This window comes from Ursus americanus, chromosome 13 (assembly GCF_024610735.1).
Source record: "Ursus americanus isolate L20-20 chromosome 13, mUrsAme1.1.p, whole genome shotgun sequence".
Taxonomy (NCBI): Eukaryota; Metazoa; Chordata; class Mammalia; order Carnivora; family Ursidae; genus Ursus; species Ursus americanus.
The window spans coordinates 65,446,060-65,458,807 of NC_142139.1; the positions used below are offsets into that span (position 1 = coordinate 65,446,060).

A 12,748-nucleotide genomic window follows, 5' to 3' on the forward strand; every position below is an offset into this window, starting at 1 on the left:
ACCCTGGCTCTAAGCCATCGTGGGCTCCAGCTTGCCTCCCAACCCAGATCTGCCCAAGTCCAAATCAAAGAACAACAAACACAAGGAAATGGGCTTAAATTAAAACAGGAAAAGTTTTGATTGGCTATAAAAATGTCTCAGCCAAAACCTGGAAAGGGTAGTAAGGGATGTTGTACAATCTCTAAGACCCTGAAGTCTTCAGGAAGAAAATAAATGACACTCTTCCTGAATGGCAAGACATTCACCTGCCGAAAGGAGGGGTCCTGAAGCAGGACTAAGTCCCATTCAGATCCTCTGGGTTACCACTGGGCCCAGGGCTATGTTCCCGGCAGGGGAAGATGACAGGGTCATGGGCGTCAATATCACAGAAAAATACAATCTTGCACTTGAAGACATTGTCGGGTAATGTTATGTCTTTATTGAACACATCCTGTGTGCCAGGAATTTGTGTAAGTAATCGCCAAAGACAAGAGGGCTGGTGTTGTGTCCTGCTACCGGGCTTAGGGAGTCGTATCCAGCTCTGCCACCGACTGGCTCTGAGGCCAGATGGGTCAGAGTTTCCAAACAGCAGCTGGTACGTGGATGACGGCCTCTGATGGTTTCCAGTGACTGTGGCAAAATGGGAAAAATACGGACACTACAGAGAATTTATCACAAAGCTTAACGTATTCTTTTTGAAGGGCAGGCTTTTATTCTAACATTGTCTCTCTACCTTTGTCGGTTTTCCAATGCTCATTTGTTTATCAAGTGACAATGACAGTCTCTGGCAAATGACATTGAAGCTGGGCCTCTCAGAGAGTCAGATGTGGGAGCGGATGCTGGGAATCCTGAGCATAAATTGCACTGTCTCGAGGATTGGAAGTTCTGCCCATGATCTGAGGAAGCATGGGGAGGGGCCATTAGTCAGAAAGGCGGCACACTGTCAGGGGGAAGGAGCATTCGCCTGCTCACCTGACTCATCAAACCTGCGTTTAAAACTCATGTCCTCGGGCTGCCATGTCACATAAGTCTGGGGCGTTCCTCACCATGCGCTTCAGGGTCAGGCAACGTGGTGGCCTTCAAGCCTCTGCCACTGACCGTTTGTGTGACCTGGACAAGGTCACCTTGCTAAGCTTCAGTTTCCTTTCTCGGGGGCTGGGACTAACATTACCTATCTTGCAGAACTTCCTGGAGAATCTGGAGATTACCTCTGTAAACTCCCTGGCACATGTATTTTTTAAGTGCCTGTGACTTGGCAGAAGAAAGAATCAGAAACTCCATACTAGTCCCAACTCGCCAAACATTAGACCGGCCCAGTGAGTCCGGAATCGGCTCCTTCCGTCTCCACTCCTGATGCTACCTTTGCGCCAGCACCCACCTTCCTCCACCCGCCTGCCCACCTGGGAAGCTCAGCCCTCTCTCCCACTCTCTGTGCACACACACAGGGCCATCGTCTGTCCTGAGAACACCATAGAAGTGTGGAAGGAAGCCTCGCGAGAGACAGTCACAATATAAGCCCTTTGGATCTAGCAGAAGCCAGCATGTCACGAGACACACGCTTTATTTCCACTCTGTCTCTGAGTCACTTCCTCTTGCTGTTTCCACATCAACGAAATGGGGAACACATGCCTTTCCTTTGCAAAGACCTGCTGAGAACAGCCACTTCACTAATTGGCAGTGACCTGGCCGTCTCAGGGAGCCAGGCCTACGTTCCTGGGCGAGCTGGGCCCTGCTGGGGCCATGTAGTGCATCCTCGGAGCCCAAGCCCTTTCAGCCCCTTAGTTCCCATGGGGCCAGCGTGGTGCCCGCTCCAGGGCCCCCCAATCCATCACTTGGTTAATCCCTTCCCCTCCCCTCTGAGCATCCCTCACCATTACCTCTTGAAGGAAGGAACCAGAAAGGTGGTGATTATCCCCCAGCTATAATTCAGTGCAATTCAGAAAGCATTTAGTGAGGCTCTAGCACATTTTCAGCTCACCACCCCCACACACATCACCCCCTCAGGATCATTCTGTGGCCAGCACCTACCAACCCAGAGGCCAGCTGATGTGGGGCAGAAGGGGAGCAACAGAGATGTGTGACCCTGTCCTTCCTTGTTCCTGTTCTCCTTGTTAGTTCAAGGACTCTGATTCCTAGAGCTAGGCAGACCTCCTGTGTGCCCTCTGGGCTCCGCTGCTCCCCCAACCCTTGAGAAAATCCCCGGCACCTTGCTCCTTATTTGCCAGTTCATGAATGATTGTGGCTGGCCTGCTTTTGTCCCTCCTTCCTCCCTTCCCCCTCCCTCCCTCCTTTTTTCCTTCCTCCCTCCCCTCTCCTATTCTTCCCTTCTTCTCCTCCCCACCCCCCTCCCCGCCTTTCTGCCTTCCTATGTTTTAGGAGGTATGCCAGACTCCAGAGATATGCAGCTAAACAGAAGAGGGAAGAGGGTCCCTATCCAGCAGACACTCATAATCTGGGAAAGAGGAAAGATCTGAACACAATACAACCACAGCATGGTATGGGATCTAATAGGGGTTCACGCTTGGTGCTTGGGGAGCACGGAAGAGCAATGGCTTAGGGGGCCCCAGGATCTCAGGAAAAGGTGACACCGCAAGATCGGAAACCACGTGACGTGGCATAAGGCTGGTGAGGAGGGTGGCAAGGGGTGTTGGGAAATGAGACGAGACGGTGGCAATGTGCTAGGGAATTTGAACTTCACCCATGGAGAAGCAGAGTTTCATTTAAAAGATATAATTTGGGGGGCACCTGGGTGGCTCAGTTGGTTAAGCGTCTGTCTTCGGCTCAGGTCATGATCCCAGGGTCCTGGGATCGAGCCCCGCATCGGGCTCCCTGCTCTGTGGGGGGCCTGCTTCTCTCTCTCCCTCTGCTGCTCCCCTTGCTTGTTCTCTCTCTCTCTGTGTCAAATAAATAAAATTTTAAAAAGTAATAAAAAAAAGATAGAAGATATAATTTGGGCTTGAGGACGAAGCACAGGTGTGAGCTGGGAAGCAGCGGGGCTGTTCTGATGATGCAGCCCGGGTCTGCGGATCACAACTGGTGATGCAGGGGAGGGGTGACCTGACCTGGAGACTTTGCCAGTTTTCCTGGTGTAAATGTTTCCATGGCTGATTTCAAGCTGCCGATGTGACTTTGCTGAAAGTGCCTTTGGGGAGAAATGGGTGCTGTCAGCTTGTAAGAGCTGGTTCTAGCACACCGCTGCCTGAACAGTGATTGGGCAGGGGCTGGGGGGCACATTTCAGAGGACTTGCCTCCAGTCCTCCTCCAACCCGACCCTTGACCCTCCTGGTCCTGCAGTCTCCCGACCCAGCACTTCAAGACAGCAATATATGAGATGCCCAGAAGCCTGGAGTTTTAAGATGTGCTTCTCCCTCCAAGGAGCTTCTGTTACTGTCCAATCTCCTAAAGGTTGTAATTTTCAAAACCACTATTCCTTGTCATCTCTAATCCCAAACTGAATTCTTTCCCAGCTTCTCCACTTTGAGTCATGATCTCAACTCTTTCCTTTTCTCCCAGCCTTCGACTCCAGCTAATCTCATTTCCCCATCTGTGTGCATTGTAGAGTTGGTCGTTGAGCAGGGAAATTTGGTACCATGATGAATCAATGCTTCAGTTGGGCATTTGACTGGGTTCTTCCCCCATTTTCTTGAGAGGTTAATGAGGAGGGAAGATGACAAGTAGTGTCAATTCATACGCAGTCAGATGTTTTCTTTTTTTTTTTTTTAAGATTTTTATTCATTTGAAAGGGAGAGAGACAGAGCACAAGCAGGGGGAGAGACAGAGGCAGAGAGAGAAGCAGACTCCCTGCTGAGGTGGGAGCCCGATGTGGGGCTCAATCCCAGGACCCGGAGATCATGACCTGAGCCGAAGGCAGATGCTTAACCATCTGAGCCACCCAGGTGCCCCCCGGTCAAATGGTTTCTCCACTGACTGCTGATCAAGCGTCTATATTCACTTGGGGACAAACTGCTATTTTAATTGGCCTTTGTTCACACCTTTTAATTTGGTATCAAAGAGTTTGTGGTTATCAGACAAGAAGCTCCAAGCAAGGCACAGGATGGGGAGAGATTGTGACTTTAATTGCAGGCCACAAAAGATCCCTGAAACTGCAACAGGTTGGTAGACATGCCAAGTGTAACAAAATACAACTGGTGAAATATGATAAACGTGAAGTTCTTTACGTAGATTTAAAAAAAAAAAATCTTCCCCGAGCTGGGATGAGGAAGATGTGGTTTAGCAACAGCATGGGTTAAACAAAAACGGGGTTTAAGCTGTCTGTGAACTCATGGTTAGTCACTATGATACGGCTGCCAAAAAGATCAATGCAGTTTTGGGGCTACTAGAAAAATCCCTAAAATAAGGACGGTGATTTTCTCCGGGCTCTGCATAGATGTGACCACAACAGCACTATTGACCCCGAGGTTTGATAGGCTGCTTTCTAGAGGAAGGACATTCAGAGCCCTGGGAGCCTGGGGACTCTGTCACATGACACGGAAGAGAAGGGACAGTGGAGTCCTGGGAAGTGAGTACAGGATTGCTGGTTTCAAATGGTTGTAGGGCTGCCATGCAAAAGATGGACCCCACTCTTTCATCCAAGTCAAGGATTAAAAAAAGTGCAACGGAAGGACAGGACGAAAGAGGGTCTTTACATTGTGCAGATGACACCCTTTTCTAGAGTATTTGCACTCTTGCTGTCTTGCTGACATCTCCCAAGACAGAAGTCATTCCCATTTGGAGGATGAGGAAAAGCGACTGAGCGGCTTGCCTAGGCTCACCTTTATTAAGTGGCAGAGGCAGGACCAGAACTCGGATTTCCCATTTTAACCCAACAAATGCAAGTCGGTGCCAACTGCTCCGATCCCATCAGGGAGCCTCCCACTCTGGCTTTGTCTCCACACATCCAGGTTATTTCTGTGCCAGAGATGATAGCCCAGATGAACACTGCTTTTCTGTGTGGCCCCACTATCCTGCTCAAAAAGAAACTTACATGTAAGCTCATCAGTTTCTAGCCAGGCAGCGCGAAAAGGAATACCAGCCTTTGATATATTAATATGTGTAATAATGACAGCGATGTCAACTTTTATTTTTAAGTTATCTCTTAGGACACATTTAATAAACATGAAAAGAACTGACCATAAAAATCAACAATTAAAAAAAACTGACTTTTTTTTCAGCGAGAAAGTATAAACCCAGTACTAACAGTTGCCCTCTTGTCTATTACCACCTTGAAAACAGCTAAAACATCCTCTTGAACAGGCTTCTCCACCTGCCAACCCCCAATCTGCTCCTCTTTGCAAATCCAGCATACAAATTTGCTTTATGTAAACAGATGTCAAAACCATTAAACAAGACGATGGCCCCCATCTGTACCCAGCAGCCATCAGCTTTCGTTTTAATGTGGATTGGATAAAACAGCAGTTTAGATGCCCCGTCAAGCAAACAGGATGCCACCTGTGTGTGAAAAGACTTGAGGAAATTAAAAATAGGTGGAAAAATCCTCAGCAGTTAAAATGCTAATGACAACAACTTTGAGGTACCACTACAAATCGACTAAATAAGCCAAGACACCAAGAGATAAAGAATAAAATGCTATGTGTGTGGCCTTGAAATGAAGCTGGGACAATTTCCGGGTGATTCCGAACTGGCTTTCTGAAGGCAAAGTAACTCCCGGGTATGGACCTGGTCCCGCTACTTTGGGAAACACACCACGTACATTAAAGGGGGAGAGCATGGATCATTTGCACAAAGACGTTCATACCTGTACTATTTATAACAGATCGTAAAATCAGAACAAAATCCTCAGAGCACTGCTTGGGGGGGGGGTTTCTAGGCAATATCAATAATGATAAACTCGATTAAAATATGTGCAGTGGTCATACATAAAATATCTGTATAAAAATGTGAAGTGACAGGGAATGAAGCTCACATCCTGATTATAATGACATGAAAATGCATCTACATTTAGAATGACATATAGATAAAAGATCTTAAGTTCTTTGACTGTTAAGTAGGTTAAATATATGAAAAAATCAGTGACTTCCACACAGACAGAAGCCAGCCCTCTCTCCGTTGTCCACCTCGACCTCCGTGTGTGACACAATCCTCCTTTCTGTGCTCTGCACGTAGCCTGGAGAGTGGCCAGTCCTCTGGCCCCAAAGCTAGACTAGAGAGCAAACAGGCCCTGGAAATCCAGATGTCCGGATCCTCTCCACAGTCAGGACTGGGGATGAATAGGGTAGAGAGATATCCCAATATAATCTGCCAAGAGAGCCCCAGGACTAGACAGTTCTCTTCAACTGTCCTCTAAGAGAGTACAGCATTGGCGGCATGGCAGGGAGCCTTGCCCTGCTGGGACCCTGAGTGTGTGTCCTCTTCCTTCCTCCACCTCTGCTCGCACACTGAGGGGCTCACTTCTGAGAACTAATAGCACTTCCCTGGACTGACCTTGGGCCAATGCCTCACACACACGATAAGCCCATTCAATCCTCATAACACACCCAAAAGGTAGGTACTGTTATCATCCATCCCATGGAAGACGGAGGTGAAGCTGAGCCAAGTGACTTCTGGAAGGCCACACAGCAAGTACAGAGCAGAGCTGGGGCTCTGTACCCCCACACCCTGTAGTGATGCAGGGTCTCAGGCTGCCCGTGAAGGCGGCCTCGCTCGCCCCATAGACACCCCCAGGGTACTGTCCTTTGGGGCTCTAGATTCTAATCGTGACAAGAATAGACTGTTGGATCTGCAATATGGTCTCAAACAGGACCTGGTCCCAAGGCTACCTCAGCCTGGCTGTGTGCCCATGTGTCAGTACAGATATTGACAAAAACCCTCTCCTTGACCAAACTTCAGTCGGGTTCCTTGGAGTCCTCCTCTCTTCCGTCTCTGCCCTTATGGAGTCCATCTTTAGCAAGACTCCTGCTAGGGGGATTCGCCAGAATTCCCCACCTTCTACAGGTGATTATTTCTGATATCTGATGGAATTTCTCATCCCCACCCCTCCATCCCCAGCCCCTAGGTAATATCGGATTGCCCTGGCCTGCCTTCAGCAGCAATTCTGTTAGGTCCCTTTAGAAAAGAATTACCCTACAGTCTTAGCAATTTTTCCATCCACTAATTTCCCACCCTGCTCCTTGGCTATAAATCCCTACTTTTCCTTGTTTTATTTTCACATCTTTCCCTTATGGCAAAACCCCATTGCTGTAGTCCTCCTGAATAAAGTCTGCCTTACCATCTTTTACAAGTATCTGAATAATTTTTCTGTAACAATGTAGACGTAAGTAGATGGATACATCGCAAGGCTCAGTCCCATCCCAGTGAGTGGAGACCTCTGGGGCTGGGTCGGGCCACCTGCCCTTTTTACTGACATCCCAAGTGACTCTGATACTCACCCACAGGCAGCAGGGGTGCGGATGGGACAGCGGGTTTGGCCCTTGTCTCACTGGAGAGAATTGAGCTTCAAAGAGGCTGACACGTGAGGACTCTCCTCTGGGACCAAGGTCTCCCGATTCCCTGGCTGGAGGCCTCTCATTCCCGGGACAGGTCCTATAGTTACAACTGGTTCTCAAACACGGGACCTTTCTGGGTATCTCTGAGCCTCTTATTTCAGAGCACAGTAGTGGTTTCTGTTTCAGTCTCTTGTTACTCAAGCCCATTATTGGGAAACAGACAGAAAGAGAAGAAACAGGTAGTTTCAGTTATTCAGAGCTCAGAAAATTGGGAGGAACCCTGGTCTTTTAAAACTCTAGCCATGATTGGGAATGCTGAGCACAGCAGCGAGAAACCCCCAGCCTAGAGTCCTTCTCCTGCCATCTTCCCAAACACTACTCCAACTGGGGAGGATCTTTTTCTTCCCTGGTGAGAAAAACAAAATAAAACACTAAGGGAAAATCCAACCCCAAATGTTCTGTGCCTGGAGGGAGGCAAAGTTACTGTTAACCTTTTTAAAAGAGAAAGGTCTCATGGACCCCAAGTCAGGCATAGAAACTAAGCCAGGTGGCCTGGCTAGGCCAGGAAAGAACTGATCCATAGGGTCTGTTGTGGGACACTATTTGAGTAGGAGGCCCTGAGAATGGGGGTTTATGGGCTCAGTAATGTGCCATCAAAACAAAACAACAACAAAAAAAAGAGGGATGCGTGGGTGGCTCAGTCGATTAAGCGTCTGCTTCGGCTCAGGTCGTGATCCCAGGGTCCTGCATCAGGCTCCTTGCTCAGTGGGGAGTCTGCTTCTCCCTCTGCCTGCTGCTCCCCCACTTGTGCTCTCTCTCTTTCTCTCTCTGACAAATAAATAAATAAAATCTTAAAAAAAAAAAGGAATAGAAAGAAAAAAGTACCTCTGTCCTTCCCACTGAGGTACGGAGCTGCACTCATACATGGATTCCTATCTGCCCTGAAAGGTAATTGATAAGGAGACCACTATGCAATCAAGGTAGTAGAAAAACTCTGAAGATTATATGCATACTCGCTGTACAAACACACTGCCATGGCTGCAAGTAGGTTGTAGACAGAAAGGGAGACACAGCGAAAATAAACCAGCTGTATTAGAAAGGTAATCAAGTTTTCCTTTTTAATGGGTTTGGCCTCAATGATGAATAATTCTCAAAAATCACTTTGGCTACCTGTATAGATATATTGGAGCCACGCCTGCAAAGAATGAGGTGCCCACCACCTACATCCAGCCCTAGGTGCGTTCCCTAGCAGCCCAGCAGGGAGCAGAGGAGCCACAGTCCTGGGCTCTGGGTCTGCAAAAATCAGAATTGGGCTCCCCCACCCCCACGCTGGGGAGAAGTCTATGTTTGACATAAGAGTCCTTGGCCATTTGTGCCTTTAGCTCTTATTTCATTGAGGTTTCCGAATCACACAGGAAGTCAGAAAAAAGAACAGCAACCCACTTCTCCACAGCTTCACCACAGACTTGAGGCAGGAGGGAGAGCTCGAAGCAGTACCCAGAAAGTGCTCTGTGGCCGGGGGTGAGGGGAGTGCTGGGGCCCTTCGCCTCCCACAGGGCTGGGGCTGGAGGGCTGCTATGTCTACACCCAGGTCTTTAAGAGCCTCCAGAGCTCCCCCCTACCCCCGACTCTATTCTTTCCTTCTGTTGACTGAGAATTTTCTCATCCCTTAACATGCACACACGCAAAACAATAACGTTTGCTTCTTTTGAATCACATTCAACTTCAATGCCAGAATGATCCTTTGATAACTTGGCCAAATCACCTCACCCCTGGGGACCTCAGGTTTCTCATCAGAGAAAGTGAAGAGATTAGGGGATAGGAGGGTGTTTCCAACAGGCTCTTGAGCATGCATATTTCAAACTGTTAAAAGTAATAGCCTGGGCCCGAGGCAGTTTAATTCTGCATTGTTTGGCAGAAAATGTTTCAATGTTTGTGGAACCCCCAAAACACTTTTCAGGGGACCTGAACTCCAGGGTAAAGCTGGCTCCCAAAGTGCCCTCTTAGATCTAAAATTCTGGGAGCTAAAATCATTAGCCACAGGAAAGCCCCTGCGTTGTTGCGGGAGAAATGAGAGGCTGAGAAAAAAAATGTGAGGGGTGGGAAAATAGAAAGACAAAAAAGAAAAAAAAAAGAGAGAATGACTTGGGATATTGATATCATGGAAAACAGAGCAACTAAAATGATAAACTCCTTGGTGGTGAGAATCAGGGCTGAAGGGGCTTATAAATGATCTGGCTTTTTTACCTCCTTTGTTTTGTAGGTGAGGCCAGAGATGTTGAGTGACTTCCCCAAAGACACAGAGCTGAACTCTTGATTGTGGGAAACAGAGCAGGGGCCCTCTGAAGGGTAAAACCACAGGACTGAAGTCTTTGTTGGGAGGCCCATGTTACCCAGAGTAAATCCCCTGGCAGGTGCAAGAGGCCAAGTGATCTCTTACAGACCGACCATGCAGATGACACCAGTCAGGTACAGAGTTACACAGAAGAGGAAGCCTCTGTTTGCTAGAACCTTCCACATCCGTACCCAATACCTCTCTGATCTTTACCTCACCTTGCCCACCATGGACTGCCTTCTTGGGAGAGGCTTCTTTCAACCCAAGCCTAAGGTGCTTGCCTGCCTAGAATGTGGTAGACAGGGCGTCTACTTTCAATGGTGGCCTTCAGCAGGAACTCTTCCCACACACATGCAGGACCAAATGGCAGTTCACAATGCACTTGCCCCGTCTCCTCTCTCTTCTCTCTGGAGGAGGTGCTGGCCCCTTTGCAGGGCAGGGGATGCTGGCTCCGAAAGGGTGAATGAAAGCCCACACTCAACAGGTTGCAGAAGAAGGGTCAGAACGGAGGCCTCCCAGCTGGCGGCCAAAGGAGGCTTCCAGGAGGGGTAGGTTTGTGCCACATTAGGGAGTAGAAGAAGCACATCTTCCAGGTCTACCTCCCCAGTCAATGCATCCGGGACAGATCCTGTTACCAACCTGAACCTCAGAGAGCTCACCCACCAAAGTTGGACGTGTGAACACTGTCTTCCCTAGAACCATTATGAAGATTAACAAAGATAATGTATAGAACAACACTTGGTGAACTTTGAACTACTAACATCAAGGGTTGGTCATGATCACAAGTGGTCCGTGCTCCTCTGTTTTCTTCAAGTGTCTACACAAACATTTCGATGATAGGGCCTCAGTCTTGTCAAAGGCAACCCATTGGTTCCCAGTTTTGAACCATTTTTAGTACCGGAGAGTCCCTCCCTATGATGTTTTCTACAGTGGCTCTTGGCAGGTGCCAGTTCTGCCTCAGGAGCTACCAGGCCTGAGCCCCCCACCCTCCGCCGCCCCTGGTTTGCACAGCCAGTCCTGGTTCTAAACACAAGACTGCAAAACATGACAATTTGCAGTGGGCTGGGCTGTTCCTAGATCATTCTATACATGGGCCACCTGCTGTTCATAAACATTATAAGGCCATCCTCAAGAAGCCCATAGAAATGAGTTTGGATGAGCCAGGATGACATCAGTGATGACAAGCAGACACCTCCAGAGGCCACTGAGTGGCACAGGGTGGGGGGCAGTCAAGCCTCCCTGGGCCTGCCCTGAAGCTCCCAGCTCTCTCAGTCTAGTCTCAGGTTCTTAGGACTTTAGAGCTGAATACAGGCTTTGAAGTTACACCCCTCAAGATGCTCTCCCATAGTCTCACAATCACAGCTGTGACTCCTGTTGGCCACTCAGTCCACTCTGAACTCTGGTCCCTGCTCATCCCTGCACTGAGCTGGCTGCCACTTCCCCCTTGGTCCCCACAGCACCAGCTGAGCAGACTACCCTCCCACTCCCGGGTTCTATTCTCGGCTGTCAGCATCGCCATCAGCATTGCCATCGTTTGTCAAGTGTCTAATTGTACATGGCCGTGTGCCAGGTGAGGGGAATGTAGAACCCTGAGCACAGGCTGCCCCTCTCACTGCTGCGGCCCACGGCCCTAGTCCTGTGGGCAAATACTGCACTGGATGTGGACGGGCATGGCACACTCAGTATATGTAGGGCTTCCCAAAGGTGGGGAGTGGTGCTGAGTGCATCACTTGGTGCGGGGGAGTAGAGGCCCACTAGGGGTGAGGCACGTGGAGCAGAGGAAATAATGCAGCCCCACCAGGCAGGCTTCTGGGCTTCCCATGTTCAAGTTCTAATGCCCAGGACCTCAGAATTGACTGTATTTGGAGACAGGACCTTTAAAGAGGGGCTTAAGGTAAAAGGGGGCCATTAGGGTGGACCCTAATCCAGTATGACTTGTGTCCTTATAAAAAGAGGAAATCTGGACTCACTAAGAAACACCAGCTGCATGCAGAGAAAAGACCTGGGTGAGGACACAGTGAGAAGACAACCATCTGCACCCCAAGAGAGAGGCCTCGCAAGAAACCAACCCTGCTGACACCTTGATCTTGAACTTCAGCTTCCAGAACAGTGAGAAAAAAGGTCTGCCATTGAAGTCACCAAGGTGGTGTTATCTTATGAGCAGCCTGACACAGGCAGGAAATCTGGCTTCTGGCTCCCACCCCTCCCCTACCTGGTAGCTGTGAACTCTGAGAAGTCATTTCTACTCCACTGCCTCCCTGGTGCGGTGCTCATCATTGCCCCACAGGGACCAGCCAAGAGGATCAGAATGGTGTAGGATGTAGCATTGGATGGGGTCTAGGAGCTCTCCCAGACTGGTGGTTTCCAAACCCGCTGCTTCTCAGGGCTATGCAAATACAGGAGGCCTACTTGAGATCTGCCCATCAGAATAAATGGTGGTGGTGGAGGGGGGGCACAATGGAATAGGAATCTTTATTTCAACTGGAAGGATGTTATACTGCAGGCTGAGAATGAATGCATCACAGCTGACGAGGCTGATGCCAGGGAGGGAAATGAACTCCCAAGTCAGATGCTCGGTGCAGGGCAAACAAAGCTGAGACCAAGGGGAGGTCTCCTCATCCAGGCTGCTTCTGGCTCTAAGTCTTCCTTGTGCATCCAGGGCAGAGTAAGGGGAACCAGGAGAGCTGTCCTGGCAGGGACTGCACTGGTCACCCCTTCCCACTGCCCCAGGAACCCCAATGCTGCAGGCTAGAGGCACTTCCTAGGCCGTGTCATCCTGTCCTGGACGCTCAGAAGGAAGACTCCTCGCCTGCTCCTTCCAGCCCCTTCTCCCTCACAGGACAGTCACTCAACTAACACTGAGACTGTGACCAAGTCAGTTCCCCTCTTTGAGCCTAGAGCCCCTCTGTACAGAGAGAGAAAGGCTGGACTCTCAGGTTGCTTCTGGCTGGAGGTGCTGACCACAGCACCTTGGGGCTGGAAGGCCATGGAA

General features: G+C 49.3%; 1 protein-coding gene across 4 annotated transcripts in view; it reads right to left on the minus strand.

Moving 5' to 3' along the window:
• The window catches only part of PTK2B (protein tyrosine kinase 2 beta), a 121,245-nt gene that overhangs the window by 64,770 nt on the left and 43,727 nt on the right, over window positions 1-12,748 (minus strand). The window contains exon 1 of one of the 4 annotated variants that reach the window (XM_045774052.2): window positions 7,365-7,576. The exons of the other annotated variants lie outside the window; for them this stretch is intronic. The gene's annotated coding sequence lies outside the window, so the exon portion shown is untranslated. Of the gene's footprint in view, window positions 1-7,364; window positions 7,577-12,748 lie in introns of those variants that run through there. 4 annotated transcript variants of the gene reach the window in all.